Consider the following 12,972-nt stretch of genomic DNA (forward strand, 5'->3'; position numbering starts at 1 on the left):
AGGCCACAACAGTGAGAGGCCCGCGTACCAGAAAAAAAAAGAAAAAAAAATTGACCATTTTAAAGTGTACAAATCAGATTGCAATGTTATGCAAATATCACTAATATCTAGTTCCATAACATTTTCGTCACTCAAAAATAAATCCCATACCCATTAGCAGTCACTCCTCATTCCCCCCTCCCACAAGTTCTGGTGTTACCACTAATCTACTTTCTGTCTTTATGAATTTGCCTGTTCTAGACGCTTCATACAACTAGAATAATACAGTAAGTGGCCTTTTGTTTCTGGCTTCTTTCACTTAATATAATGTCTTCAAAATTCAGCCATGTTGTAGCATGTACCAGACTTCATTCCTTTTTATGACTGAATAATATTCCATTGTATAAATATACCACATTTGTTTATCCATTCATCAGTGGATAGACTATAGTTGATAGGTTGTTTCCACCTGCAATTTCGTTTTATCTGACTATTCATCTACTAATTCCTAGACTATTCATAGATTAGGAATATAATCCTAGACTATTAGACATTATTAGACTATTATTAGACTATTAGACTGTTACATGTCTATCCTAGACATATAGATTCCTAGACTATTCAGCTACTAATTTTACAGCCTAAATCACCCATTTTTAATTTCATTTTTAACTAAAATGAACAGCAAGTGAAAAATCATTTTTCATTCACAGAAGCAAAGTCCTCGAAAGAACTTTGAAAAGCTAACACATGAGTTCCTTTACAGGTACAACTGTCCTCAGTAAACATAAAAATCTCATGCGCTCTTTAAATGTAATTTGAAATTCAAAATAAAGTAAATATCATCACTGAAAACAAACCAAAGCAGTAAGACAAAGCTGTGCTTTGTTTTCAAACTACACATGACTCCCTCCTCCCCTCCTCCATGAGAATCACTGATGTAAACCAGCTCCCATAGATGAGAATTATGAAAATAATTCATCATCAGAATCATAATTATTCAGCAGCAAACTTCATTGAGCAACTTCTATGGTAATTTCTTCCAACATCTAACAGCCTGATGAAGCATAGAAGAACCAGGGTTCTAGTCTCAGTTCTAACCTTAACTAGCTGTGAGACTTAGCTTTTTGGGACCTTGGTTTCTTTATCCATAAAACTGGGATATTGAAACAAGGTGTTTTTCCAGCTTTAAAAACTGTACCTATTCCCTATGCCAGAGCTGTACTAAGAGAAAAGGTGACTCTATTTGCCAAACTTTTTAAAGCATTTGAGTATTTTTGTATGTAGTGGCTGTTGGGAAGCACTGGGCATTGGTGAAAAAGAAAACTATAGTTCCTACCCCAAAACAGGTCTTCAAAATGAGGGTTCGCTATTGGGGACAAGGACATGAGAAATAACCCAATTTAGCTATAAATTTTTTGAATTACAATTCAAAATAAATATTTTTACTATTCACTGTTAAATCGTGCATGTTTTACTCCTTTCCACTGATTCTAACTGAAGTATTATTTCTCATGTTAAACTGAAAGTCATTTTACATTGTTTCACTAGCAAAAAAAAGTCCAGCCATGGGTTCCTCCACTTCCAAACATGCTTCCAGGAAATTCACATGTTCCTACTCAGTAAGCCTCAATAATGAGGACTGAACTAGTCATTTCCATCACTTCACCATTCCAGTGCCCATACCTGGATTCTCAAACTTCATGCTCTCTGACTGGACAGTGTTGTTTTCTGACAGCAGTTAGGAAAGACCTCTTGGTTTTTAAGACTTCTCAGAAAGGAGAATACCTTCACTTCAGCTGCCAAATTTCCCTCATAAATAGCTTTTTTTTTTGACAGCTTGCAATCTCCATCCCCTCTAAACTTAAAATCAACCATTACATACGCTTCCTTTTAATAATAATAGGATTCTAAACTTAGATGCCACCTGGTCAAACCATGTTATTAAGACTTGCTCAAGGTCACAGTTTGTTGAGCAAGATCCCTGTGCCTTGAATGAAGGTCTTATGACTTAGATTAGGGCTCTTTTCATTGGCCATGCTCCAAATTTCAGCAACAACAAGCAATCCCCTTCCTTCCAAGGCTTCTTCCTGCAGCGCCCACCCCAAATTGTGGACCAGCTTTGCTCGTTGCCATGACTAGTTGTCACCACTGCTGTTAACTGCAGTCGGATTGAAAAAGCACAGATATCAACTTGATTCTGATTTACTCTGTTAAACTTTAGCTCATTTGTTCTCTTTAAAAACTCCAGAGAGGTGGAAATAATTGTGTTACACAAAATACTCCTGAACTCTAGAAACTGAAATTCAAGGACCGATCATGTAGACCTTACGATACTTGAGAGGATAGCAATTTCTAAAAGAAAAAAAAGCCTATTCCTAAAGATACAAACAGAGATCTCTCTATGGGGGAGCTTTGAGAGCAACAGTAAAGATGCAATGGGGCTAGCATTATCCTTGTTCAAAAGTTAGACCAAAAGGCTTAAAGAGTCCTTCCTTCCATAAGATCAGTGAAAGGTAAGGGGTTAATGAAAGATTACTGCCATTCTTGACATTGGTTAATATGCATTAGGTGATTACTGAAGGAGCAAACAATGAATATCATTACCTCATCTCCTAAAGGATTCTTGCTTTAGAGGCTTGAAATAAGATAAGAGATACCACATTTTATTAACAACTCAGCCCTCAATGGGGCTTTTGGTTCTTTCAAAATGTTTAAGTTAAAATGACCTCCCCCCCCAAATTAGGGTTTTTTATTGTGATTAAAAATATATAAATATTGGAGGGTGGAAATCACCTACAAACCAATCCCCATTCTTATCTAAAAAATTGTAGTCATCTCTACCACTCTGCCTCTACAAGGAAGGTGTTTTAGTGAATCTAAATGATGGAAATAGAAAGATTGTTCAATACCCTACGACCACCTGAACACAACCCAATGGGATTATTATTTGGCAGGAAGCTTCACAAATACAAGTTTATTGTTGAACCTTGTTTCCACAATGCAAGCAGTTGCTTATGTTTTGAATAGCCATATATGCTTCTAACTTTCTAACTCTTCTTTTAAAATATAGAACAGCTGCTGGTCTGCTCATATGTTACGCATAAGAAGCCCACAAGGGACAAAGCCTTCCATTAATATGTCGAATTATTTTTAACACATTTATATTTCTATCCTGAATCATCATCTCAGAAAGATGGCAAGTTTCCATCTTCCCAGCTGGGGGGAGCACCTGCAAAAGGCAAGCACAAACTGTGACACATCTGGTACCAAAAAACCAATCTTGTTTCATCTGGCCAGCAGACTGAAATATCAAGATCGTTGAACAGAAACAAGGCAAAAAGTTAACTGCCATTTATATGTAGTCAACACAGATGTCTAGTTAAGCTGTTTATATTGTAAGCGCATGTGTATGTTAACGGAGCACAGACCCCTTTAATAAGCCAGAGTTGGAATATAAACGCAAGAGAATTTTAAAGACCTGAATGCAATAATTCAGTTCTTTTTTATCTTCCCATAGAAAGATAAATTAGTTTCATCCAAATCTCAGCACTCTTTTTAAACAGATGCATATAACACGAATAAATAATTTTGTTGCATAGCTCCAAACTGTTTATTTATTTCCTTTAAAACTGTATTCTATCTTTTTGTATCTTAATATTTAGATTGTTTCTTTAAGTGGTAAATTACTTGCACATGACTTAAACCAGGTGTCCTGGTTTCTGTTGCCTCAAAAGAAGACCCTGTAACAGAACTTAGTGTTGGTAGTTTGACAGGTTAACTTAGGAAGCACAGGTGAGAAACTAGGGAAAGTGAGTCAGGGAAGGGAGAGATGCCAATCAATGAGTGAGTTAATGAGTGGGTCACTTCTGTGGGCAAACTAGCACTTAGTATCTTTGGGGATCCTCTGAGAAATAGTGTGGAACTCACCTCAAAAGCATCCCACCAGAAGCCGCCTAGACTGGGCTGTTTATCTGCAACTCCCATCCCTGTGGTGAGGGTCGGCTCCTGGGCCACTAATGCCACACCCACTTATAACTACCTGCAGGTGGGTGAGCTTCCTGGCACTGGAGAAAGCCCTCAGGCAGAGGAGAAGAGAAACAGAGGCTTGATAGGGGAGCTTGTCAGTGAGCTAGAAACTCCTACTGCAACCCCCAGTAAGCTTCTGTTGCTTGAGGGGATGTCTGGTGGGTAGCAATATCCACACTGTTTGGAGTCTGACAACAGAAGCACATGTAACTGGCCTGATGGCTTCATACCTCATGAGTCTTTCCTTAACCTTTTTCTGTTGGCTCTACCTTTTTTTTCCCCTCTCTTCCTTTCTGTAGAGAAAACTCTAGTGTTCTCCTCTGTGTATCACTCACTTAGCAAATCAGGCACCAAACATGTCCATTCGATGCAAAGACACATAAGACATTACATAAAGTGGTATTGTATACTTAACACCATGAGCCTATCTAATTCCAGAGCACATCACAAGTCCAACTACAGAGTATTATATAAAATTGGTTGCCCTTCAAAGATGAATTTTCAAGGAACCTAGTGAAGCTAAAACTTCAAGGCCCTTGCCTTGCACCAGTCCTTTCCAAGGCCCTGAAGGGACCCTACAATGTGTTCACAGTGTCATATTATTTTTGTAAAATTTGAAAAAGTAATACATTTTAGCTGGATGGGTTAGTATTGATCTTTCCTCTTAGGTTCCACCCTTCACACTTCTCCTCATGTTAGGTAGCACTGGGACGGTCACAAGGATTTTTGGGAATCCAGCCCAGGAAATTGAGTTAGGAGGGTACATTTAATTTGGCCTTAGTGGAATATACCTATATAGTTCACAGTCACTTCTATGTATGTTTAATTCCAGTTCCTGTCTGGTGTAGGAATAGCTTCTAAAAATATTCCTACCACCTTCTGTGTTGATTTTACCTGACAGCATGCACTGAGTTTCAAGGCCAGGGGTCCTATCACAATTTAATGTATCCTACAGTATCCAGCACCAGAGTAGGTAGTAGAAGAAAAGCAAGTCTTGAAATATGCAGAGCCAGAAGCTAATCTATGGAATATTCTCCCAATCACCAGAGGTGTAAAATGAAAAGCAGAGGATTTGGTTTTTATTCAATGCCTTTTCAAGAATATATTTAATTATGTAGCATAGGCAATTATAAATGCACCATACCATGAAAATATTTTTCATATATTTCTATAAGAACTCACTAGAAATTATTCTGACAATGAGAAGTGAATTATAACCCCCAAAACTCTGTTTCAGATAATACCAAAAACTGTAATTAATTGAGACGAAGAAATACATTTCAAATAGAAGTAATGAATAGACTCTTGTGTTGATCAAATTAACGAAAAGGAATGAATCATGTGAACACACTGGGAAGGAATTTAAGTGTCCTGCTACTTTGATATGAACACTAACACCAGTAAAGAAAACATAAAATTGTAATTTTACTACCACAACAAGGGCACTGTCAACTCACTAGTTAGTGTGGCCATTTCAAAGGGTGTTTAGCATTAGTCCCTGCACGAGAAAACTTAGAGTGATTTAGAGTTGTAATATCTTATGTGATAAAAACTTGATAGAGGTTTCCCAAATTTGACAACAATTCTAAAAATTTGTATATCATTGCCAAAATGGCTTGTGAAACCAAAGAAGCCTTTCTGTAAACTGTCAATTTAACATTTTTTCTCAACCATTCTAGAAGATAGAGTTATCTTTCTATTGTCTCTGTAAGAAAGGACCTACTGTATAGCACAGGGAACTCTGCTCAATACTCTATAATAACCTAAATGGGAAAAGAACTTGAAAAAGAATAAATACATGTATACGTATAACTGAATCACTTTGCCATTCACCTGAAACTAACACAACATTGTTAATCAACTATACTCTAATATAAAATAAAAATTAATAAAAAAGAAATGATGTTACAAAATTATTGCCATAGGCAATCAAACAGCATGCTTCCCAAAAAATGTAGGGGAAAAATTATTACAAAGGAGTTCCTGGCAGCTAATTAATAAAAAATATTATTTTCCCAGACTGTGATATTTGCTGTCAGCTTTTAAAATTTGTGATTTATTTGTGATTTCTTTTGCTATTCTAAATAAGAATTCACTTTTGTGTCTAATTTTGCATTTATAATTTTGTATTCTTTCCCTTAAAGTGAGCTTCTAAATATATATAAGTTTTGCTCAAAACCTGGATACATCCCTAATTGCATGAAGTCACCCTGTGCCTTGCATATATGGGGCTTTTGTGAAATTAGACAAGGACATTTAATCTGGGCCTTGGAATATTTGAATAGGCAGGGAAAAAAGGCATAGGAGATGACCCTTTATTTCAAACTTAACACCACAATGTACAGGCATCAATTAAACTTGTTAATAACAATTGTGTATTTAAGAGTTGCTAATTTCTGACTCAAGCTCAAAAGTTCAAAAGTATATTTCAACCTCTGGCCTCTATTAGATGTGTTCTTGTAGTGATTCAACATTCTGTTCCCCCTGTTTGTCTCTTAGCAGCAATTATCTGCCTTTATTTCCTAATCTGGTGATTAGCCATTAAACATTCACTGGGAATCCACTATGCACAGGGCACTGTGCTAAGTACTAAGGGAGCAAAGGTAAATATGACATAATCCCTGGCCTCAAAGAACTTACAATATGATTAGAAAATTAAACACAATAAATTTGGGTTCAATTTGTTTTAAGTAGTCACTATTTATTGAGCACCTATATTTATTGAGGTGCTTTCAGTCCATTATCTCATTCCTCATATTCATCCAATGAAGAAGGAATTTTTAGCTCCATTTTACTGGTGAAGAAGCAGATTCAATGACTTGCTTAGGGTCAAATATCAAGCAGGGGCAGGACCACGACTGGAAACAAGACCCATCTGTCTCTAGAGCCTTAATATGTTCTAAGAGGAGCACAGCTGAGAGCATTTAACCCTGCCTGGGAGATATCAGAGAAGGCTGGGCTGATCTTAAAGGTGGAATAGGGTTTGTCCCAGTAAAAAAAAGGGTATTCCAGCAGAGGGGAATTTACACACAAAGATAAGGAAGTAAAACACAACAAGGGACATGTCAAGAAACCTCATAAATCTTGTAGTTCCTAACTTAACAAGATCCTGACTCCTAATACTAAACAATGTGGTAACAAATCTCACTCCATCCATCAGTTTTTTCATTTCCCCAAACTTTCTTTCTTTCTTTACTTCTCTCCTTATTTTATTCTTTCCACAAGCATGGATATGATGGCTGTTTATACACCCTTCCTGCATTTAATGAACTTAGTTTATTGGGGGAAACAAATTAATTAAATAATCCCACAAACAAATGTAAAATTGCAATTATGACAGAAGCTACCAAAAAGGCAGGTGGTGCTCCAAGAGCCTATAATAGGAGGAAATCAAATGACCTACCATGGCATCCCTTGAAAAATGTCTCTAGAGATGAGCTCTTGAAGATGAGTAGGAGGTAACTGAATAAAAAGGGAGGGAAGGGCTTCCCTGGTGGCGCGGTGGTTGAGAGTCCGCCTGCCGATGCAGGGGACACAGGTTCGTGCCCCGGTCCGGGGGGATCCCACATGCCGCGGAGCGGCTGGGCCCGTGAGCCATGGCCGCTGAGCCTTCGCGTCCGGGGCCTGTGCTCCGCAAGGGAGAGGCCGCAACAGCGAGAGGCCCGCGTACCGCAAGAAAAAAAAAAAAAAGGGAGGGAAGAGCATTCCGAAAAGGATCTACATACACAAAGGCCCTTCGGAGGGAAGAAGTATTTTGTGGGATGGAATACAAGGGACTGGAATGCCAGTGTAGGTGAAGCTGAAAATGTAAGAGGTGGCCTGATAGGAGATAAAGCTAGACAGGGTACCACTGAAGAATTTGTCTTTATTCTTAGAGAAATTGAAAACTATTTAAATATTTTAAGCAGGTAAATAATGTCATCATATTTGCACTTTGGTAAAACACCCTTTTACCTTGAGATAGACTGGAAGGGGGTCAGAATGGATGCAGGTTAGAAGACTATGCAAGCAGCCCAGGAAAAGATGATATGCTAACTTGGACAAAAGTATTGGTGGAGAGCACGAAGAGAAATGAACAGATTCAATATACATAGGAGACAAAGGACTTAATGACAGGTTGCATACGGATAATAAGGGAGAAGGACATGTCAGGAATGAGCCTAAGTTTCTGGTAACCCAATAGGCAGACAATTGTTTCCAAGCAGAGATTCAGGAACCGAGTTTCTTCTATTTGGGACCTCTACTCCCTGCAACTGATGGCTTCCAAGGTCCCTGTGCTCATCTACATCAAGAGGTGGATCAATGGCAGGTTGAAAGTGAGAACATTTTATGGGGCAGGACTGGAAGTGGCTTACATCGCTCTGCTATATCCCTTTGGCCACACTTGTGAGGAAGGCTGGGAAATAGAGTCTAGCTGTGTATTCAAAAAGAAGAGCAAAGGAGTTTGGTTACTAGCTAGCAGTCTCTGCATCAATGGAGAAGCTAGAAAGTGAGTACGGTTGATCACTGAACAATGCAGGGGTTAGGGGTACCAACCCTCTGCCCACTCAAAAATCCATCCAGCCCACCTTATACTCCATATCTTAGGTTCCACATCTATTGATTCAAGCAACTGCGGATTGTGTAGTACTATTTTATTTACTACTAAAAAAATTTGCATATAAATAGACCCATGCAGTTCAAACCCATGTGGTTCAAAGGTCAACTGTATACTCTTTAGTATGGCAATGGAAGTGTTCCACTGGAGCAGAGAACAGTTTTCTAGCTCCTTGATTATTTTTTAGTTTCACTTATTTTTCTCTATATCCCTTCTCTTTAACATACTTCTTGTGTTCAAGGGTAAGTAGAACACTTTACTTAGTTCCACACTTGTATGTATTCATTTTTTAATGAGGGCAAATCACCTTTTCAATACCTATTTATTCATTCAATGGATATTTAAATGTCTACAGTTGTCTCAGTCTAGTTGTTTACTCCTTGTCCAAGGATGGCAGAAAGAAAACTATTCTTTTATTAAAAAAAAGGGTATCAGTAATGGGTTTTAAATTTATAAGAAAAATGTTTACGTACAAATATGATTATTTTAGTGTCATTTCTAATAATCAAACAAATGAAAACAGTTTAAATGTATAATAATGGGGGAATGGCTAAGTTTAAACTATGGCACATCTATACAGTGGGGCATTATGCAGTGATTAAAGTGTTAATAAAGAGATTTTTATGGAATGGGGAATATTTGTGATATAGTATTAAGTGGACAATGTAAGAGGTACTATCTCAATTACATAAATATATGTATGGAAAGAAGAGGGACACCAAATATTAACTATAGTTATTTCTGGGATAGGATTAAAAGAACACTGTATTCTCCTCTCTGTACCTTCCTATATCTGCAATTTAATTTTTTTACAATTAAAAAAAATTAAAAGCAAACTCAAAAAAGCCATAGGAATCTTGGAAATATGATAGGTAATCATAGCCAAGCCATATTAAAGCTTCCTAAGCAAAAATGGACATTAAAGCTGAAGGTTCAGTCTAAAATTTGTGAGGGGGTTACAAGAATCTTCCATATGAGTGCTTGTTCAATAGTAGTAAGAGCCCACTAGTCCCATTAATTGGGGGCTTCAACATCTTGGTGACCTACATGCAGCCTATGGGATGGGTCCATCAGTGCTGACCTGGTAAGGCAAAGCCAAAAAGAACTCAGACCAGAGAATCAGACTTTGGTAGATGAGGAGGCATAACAAAGCCAAACGTCCTGGTAAGAGAGAATCAGGGGGAAAAGGCCGGCCTTTGGCTACACCAGCGGTCCCCAACCTTTTTGGCACCAGGGACCAGTTTTGCCACAGGCCGGTGGGGGGCTGGGGATGGCTCAGGCGGTAGCACAAGCGATGAGGAGGGGCAGATGAAGCCACTGGCTCAGCTCATCCGCCGCTCACCTCCTGCTGTGCGGCCCCGTTCCTAACAAGCCGTGGCTCGGTACTGGTCCACAGCCTGGGGATTATGGACCCCTGGGCTACACAACAGCAGAGCAAGAGGTCCAGATGTCAAACAAGTAGATGCAAAAGGCAAAAGCTGCAGGAGCAGTTTTTATTCAGAAGTGTTTATTCAGAAGTGAGGGTCGGGAGCAAGGATTCAGGTGCCGGGAGTTCACATTAATCTCCTAGGATGGAATTTAGCCCAGGGCCTCAGGTGAAAATCTAAGGCATGTTTACAAACATCTTAACAAACAAACACCATAGCTTAGTGTTACCATATCTGTGTTACCCTTTTCCAAGAAAGGCATTTTTTAATGCCTAGATATTTAAATAGTAATGACAATAACATTTCCTGAGCACCTATTGTATGCCATAGACTGTGGCCTCACACCATGCTAAATGCTTTAGATGCTTTACAGATACTATCTCATTTTATGACAGGGGCATTTCTATCCCATTTGAAAGATGAAGAGACTGAGTCTTGGAGAAGAAACTGCCCAAGTCACACAGGGAGAAAGTGGTGGAGCCAGGTCTATGACCCAAGTCAGTTTGACACCAAAGCTCATAGTCTTAACCACCTCATTACTGGTCAGTGGCTAATTTTATGTGGCCATGGATATTTTCTGTGCTTCTTTTTAAAAACATGTCAGTAAACCACAAATCCTGTCTACCAGGGATGAGGCTAATAGACACCATGGGTGAGTAAATTACATTAAGGGCTTTGGTGCCTGTTAAAGGAATATTACTAATAAAAAAAAACGACTTATGAGAGTTAATTTGGAAAATAAGGAGGTCTTCTCAGCATTCCTAACATTACAACATAAGGTCTGAAGATGACTCTTCTTCATCTCTAGCTGAGGTAAATAGGGAGTAAATGGAAAGTTTATGCTAGGGATAGCTAAGGCAGCCATGAAAATTAGCCTGGATTCAGGAAGGATCTAAATGGAGTAAGGCATTAAACAATTAAGATTTCTAATTGGAAACACAACATACAGCCCTTATGTGATTCTTTGGATCACTGAAACGTACCCTCTTTAGACCAAACATCTGAATGACACTGTTAAATATAAAATATAAGTATAAAAAAACCTTTATAGTGCAGTAAACATTTCTGTGGACTGAAGCATAAAATCGATTGGGCAAAGTTGAACAATGAATAAAAGAGTAAATACTCCTTCGTTTGCTTCTTAGAGATTTATGTAGAGCTGTTGAATATCAGTTGCAGCTTAATAACACGCTTAGGTTTTTTTTTTTTTTTTAATTTATCAAGATTTGACATGTTTTCGTCTGTTGAGTGAAAGCTCATGCAATTAGCTGTGCAGAAAGCTATAAACACACCCAGGCCACTTTACCTTAGCAGATGTAACTGCAAATCATCCACTGAATACTCTCCAGCACTGGTCAAATCTAGTAGACCATTCCAAAAGTAACCATGGGGCTTTCAGTACATATCATTTACTTCCTCCTGTTCAAAAAAAAAAAAAAGGTTAATCCCTTCAGCAGCAATTCTCATCCTTTTCTCAAGAGATGTTTTAAATATTCTGTGATTAAATTATGCAAAGAAAATAGAAAATAAGTGATGTTGCGAATGTCATTAAATGGCAGTGGGGAAGTCTCATAGCAGCCCATGATCACCTTGGAGGGGGGTAAAAATCAAACATCTGCTCAACAACACCAAAGAAATGTTGGTTTTGTTTGGTTTTTTTTTTTTACTGGTCTGAGGGCCAATCTGAAGATTCCATTTTCAAGTCACTGCACTGATATCAAGATACACTTTACATTCTATGAGTGTGCTTAAAGGAGGGCAGAGTAAGTTTTGATGTCAAATAAATCGAACTAGATGATAAATAAAAAACAAGAAATGAAAAATTATGTAACACAAAGCTATTTAGCTCTGCCAGATGCTTCTGTAGCAAAGAAGGAATCCCAGCAAGTCAAATACATGCCCTGTTATCTTCCCAATAGCTTCAGTAACGAGCTATTTGGTGTGGAAGCAAGCTTGGGCCCTAGCTCTTGACAGTTTTATAGCCCTTGGTCAAAGTTTTCAACAGCATTTGGGCAGGCGTGACTAGGCAGCTAGATTATACATACTGACTTTCCACTTGCAGCTACACAATATTTACTTTACAGGGTGAGCCAGTAAACCTGCTGACCAATTAGGCCACAGATCTTTCATGCCTCATGAAAGCTAAGCAAAGACTGAATATAAAAATCTCAGAAATGCATGCAAACTGGACTTTCCTTTAATGTGTCTTCATATAATCTCCACAAAAAAGAATGTCAATGACCAACAGGCTTCAGAGCCACTTCAGTGTAAAAAACAGAGTGTCTTTCAAGCGAAGAGTTCTAGTTCTTTGGATTTATGGAGACCCACATTCATATGGGAGATAGGATCAAACTTCAGAAAACAAGGCAATTTTATAAGAAATCTCCTGAACTCTTCTAACCCCTCTGTTATTTGGCCTGTTATTCAAGTCCCTCCACAAAAAATTTTCCAACTTTTTAAGCCAATATTTCCTTCAATGAATTCTCTCTTCTAGCCAAATTGATCTTCTCATGGTCCCCTGGACATGTGATGTGTATTCCTACCTCGATGCTCCATCTCAAACCATCAACCCCTACTTAGAATGTCATTATCTCCTCCCTATCTCTCCTTGCCCAGCCGCCTATAGGCCACTTCTCCTTGAGTGGCTGCCTTACTGCAAATTCAACATATCTACTACCAAGACTATATTCTTCTTAAATTTCCATCACTTGTATCATCATTCTTACATCTCAGCCAGGCTCAAAACCTTGAACAGACTTTTGAGTCTCCTTCTTCTTCCATACATCCTATATTTAATCAGTCACCAGGGCCTGTGGATTCCAGCATTGTTATATCTCTTGCAAATAACCACCTGCCTTTTCCATTTCCACTGCCAACACCCTTGCTCAGGCCTTTATTTCCTCACCTGGACCATTTAAAAAGTTTCCCACTGTCCTCTCC

At 38.4% G+C, this 12,972-nt stretch overlaps 1 long non-coding RNA gene across 3 annotated transcripts in view; it reads right to left on the bottom strand.

Annotated features, from left to right (window-relative positions):
- Positions 1-12,972, bottom strand: part of LOC307196119 — a 433,371-nt gene that overhangs the window by 267,897 nt on the left and 152,502 nt on the right. For all 3 annotated transcript variants that reach the window (XR_013831041.1, XR_013831042.1, XR_013831043.1), the window contains exon 3: positions 11,339-11,451. This is a non-coding gene — a long non-coding RNA (uncharacterized lncRNA). The remainder of the gene's footprint in view (positions 1-11,338; positions 11,452-12,972) is intronic.

This window comes from Stenella coeruleoalba (genome assembly GCF_951394435.1).
Source record: "Stenella coeruleoalba genome assembly, chromosome: 13".
Taxonomy (NCBI): Eukaryota; Metazoa; Chordata; class Mammalia; order Artiodactyla; family Delphinidae; genus Stenella; species Stenella coeruleoalba.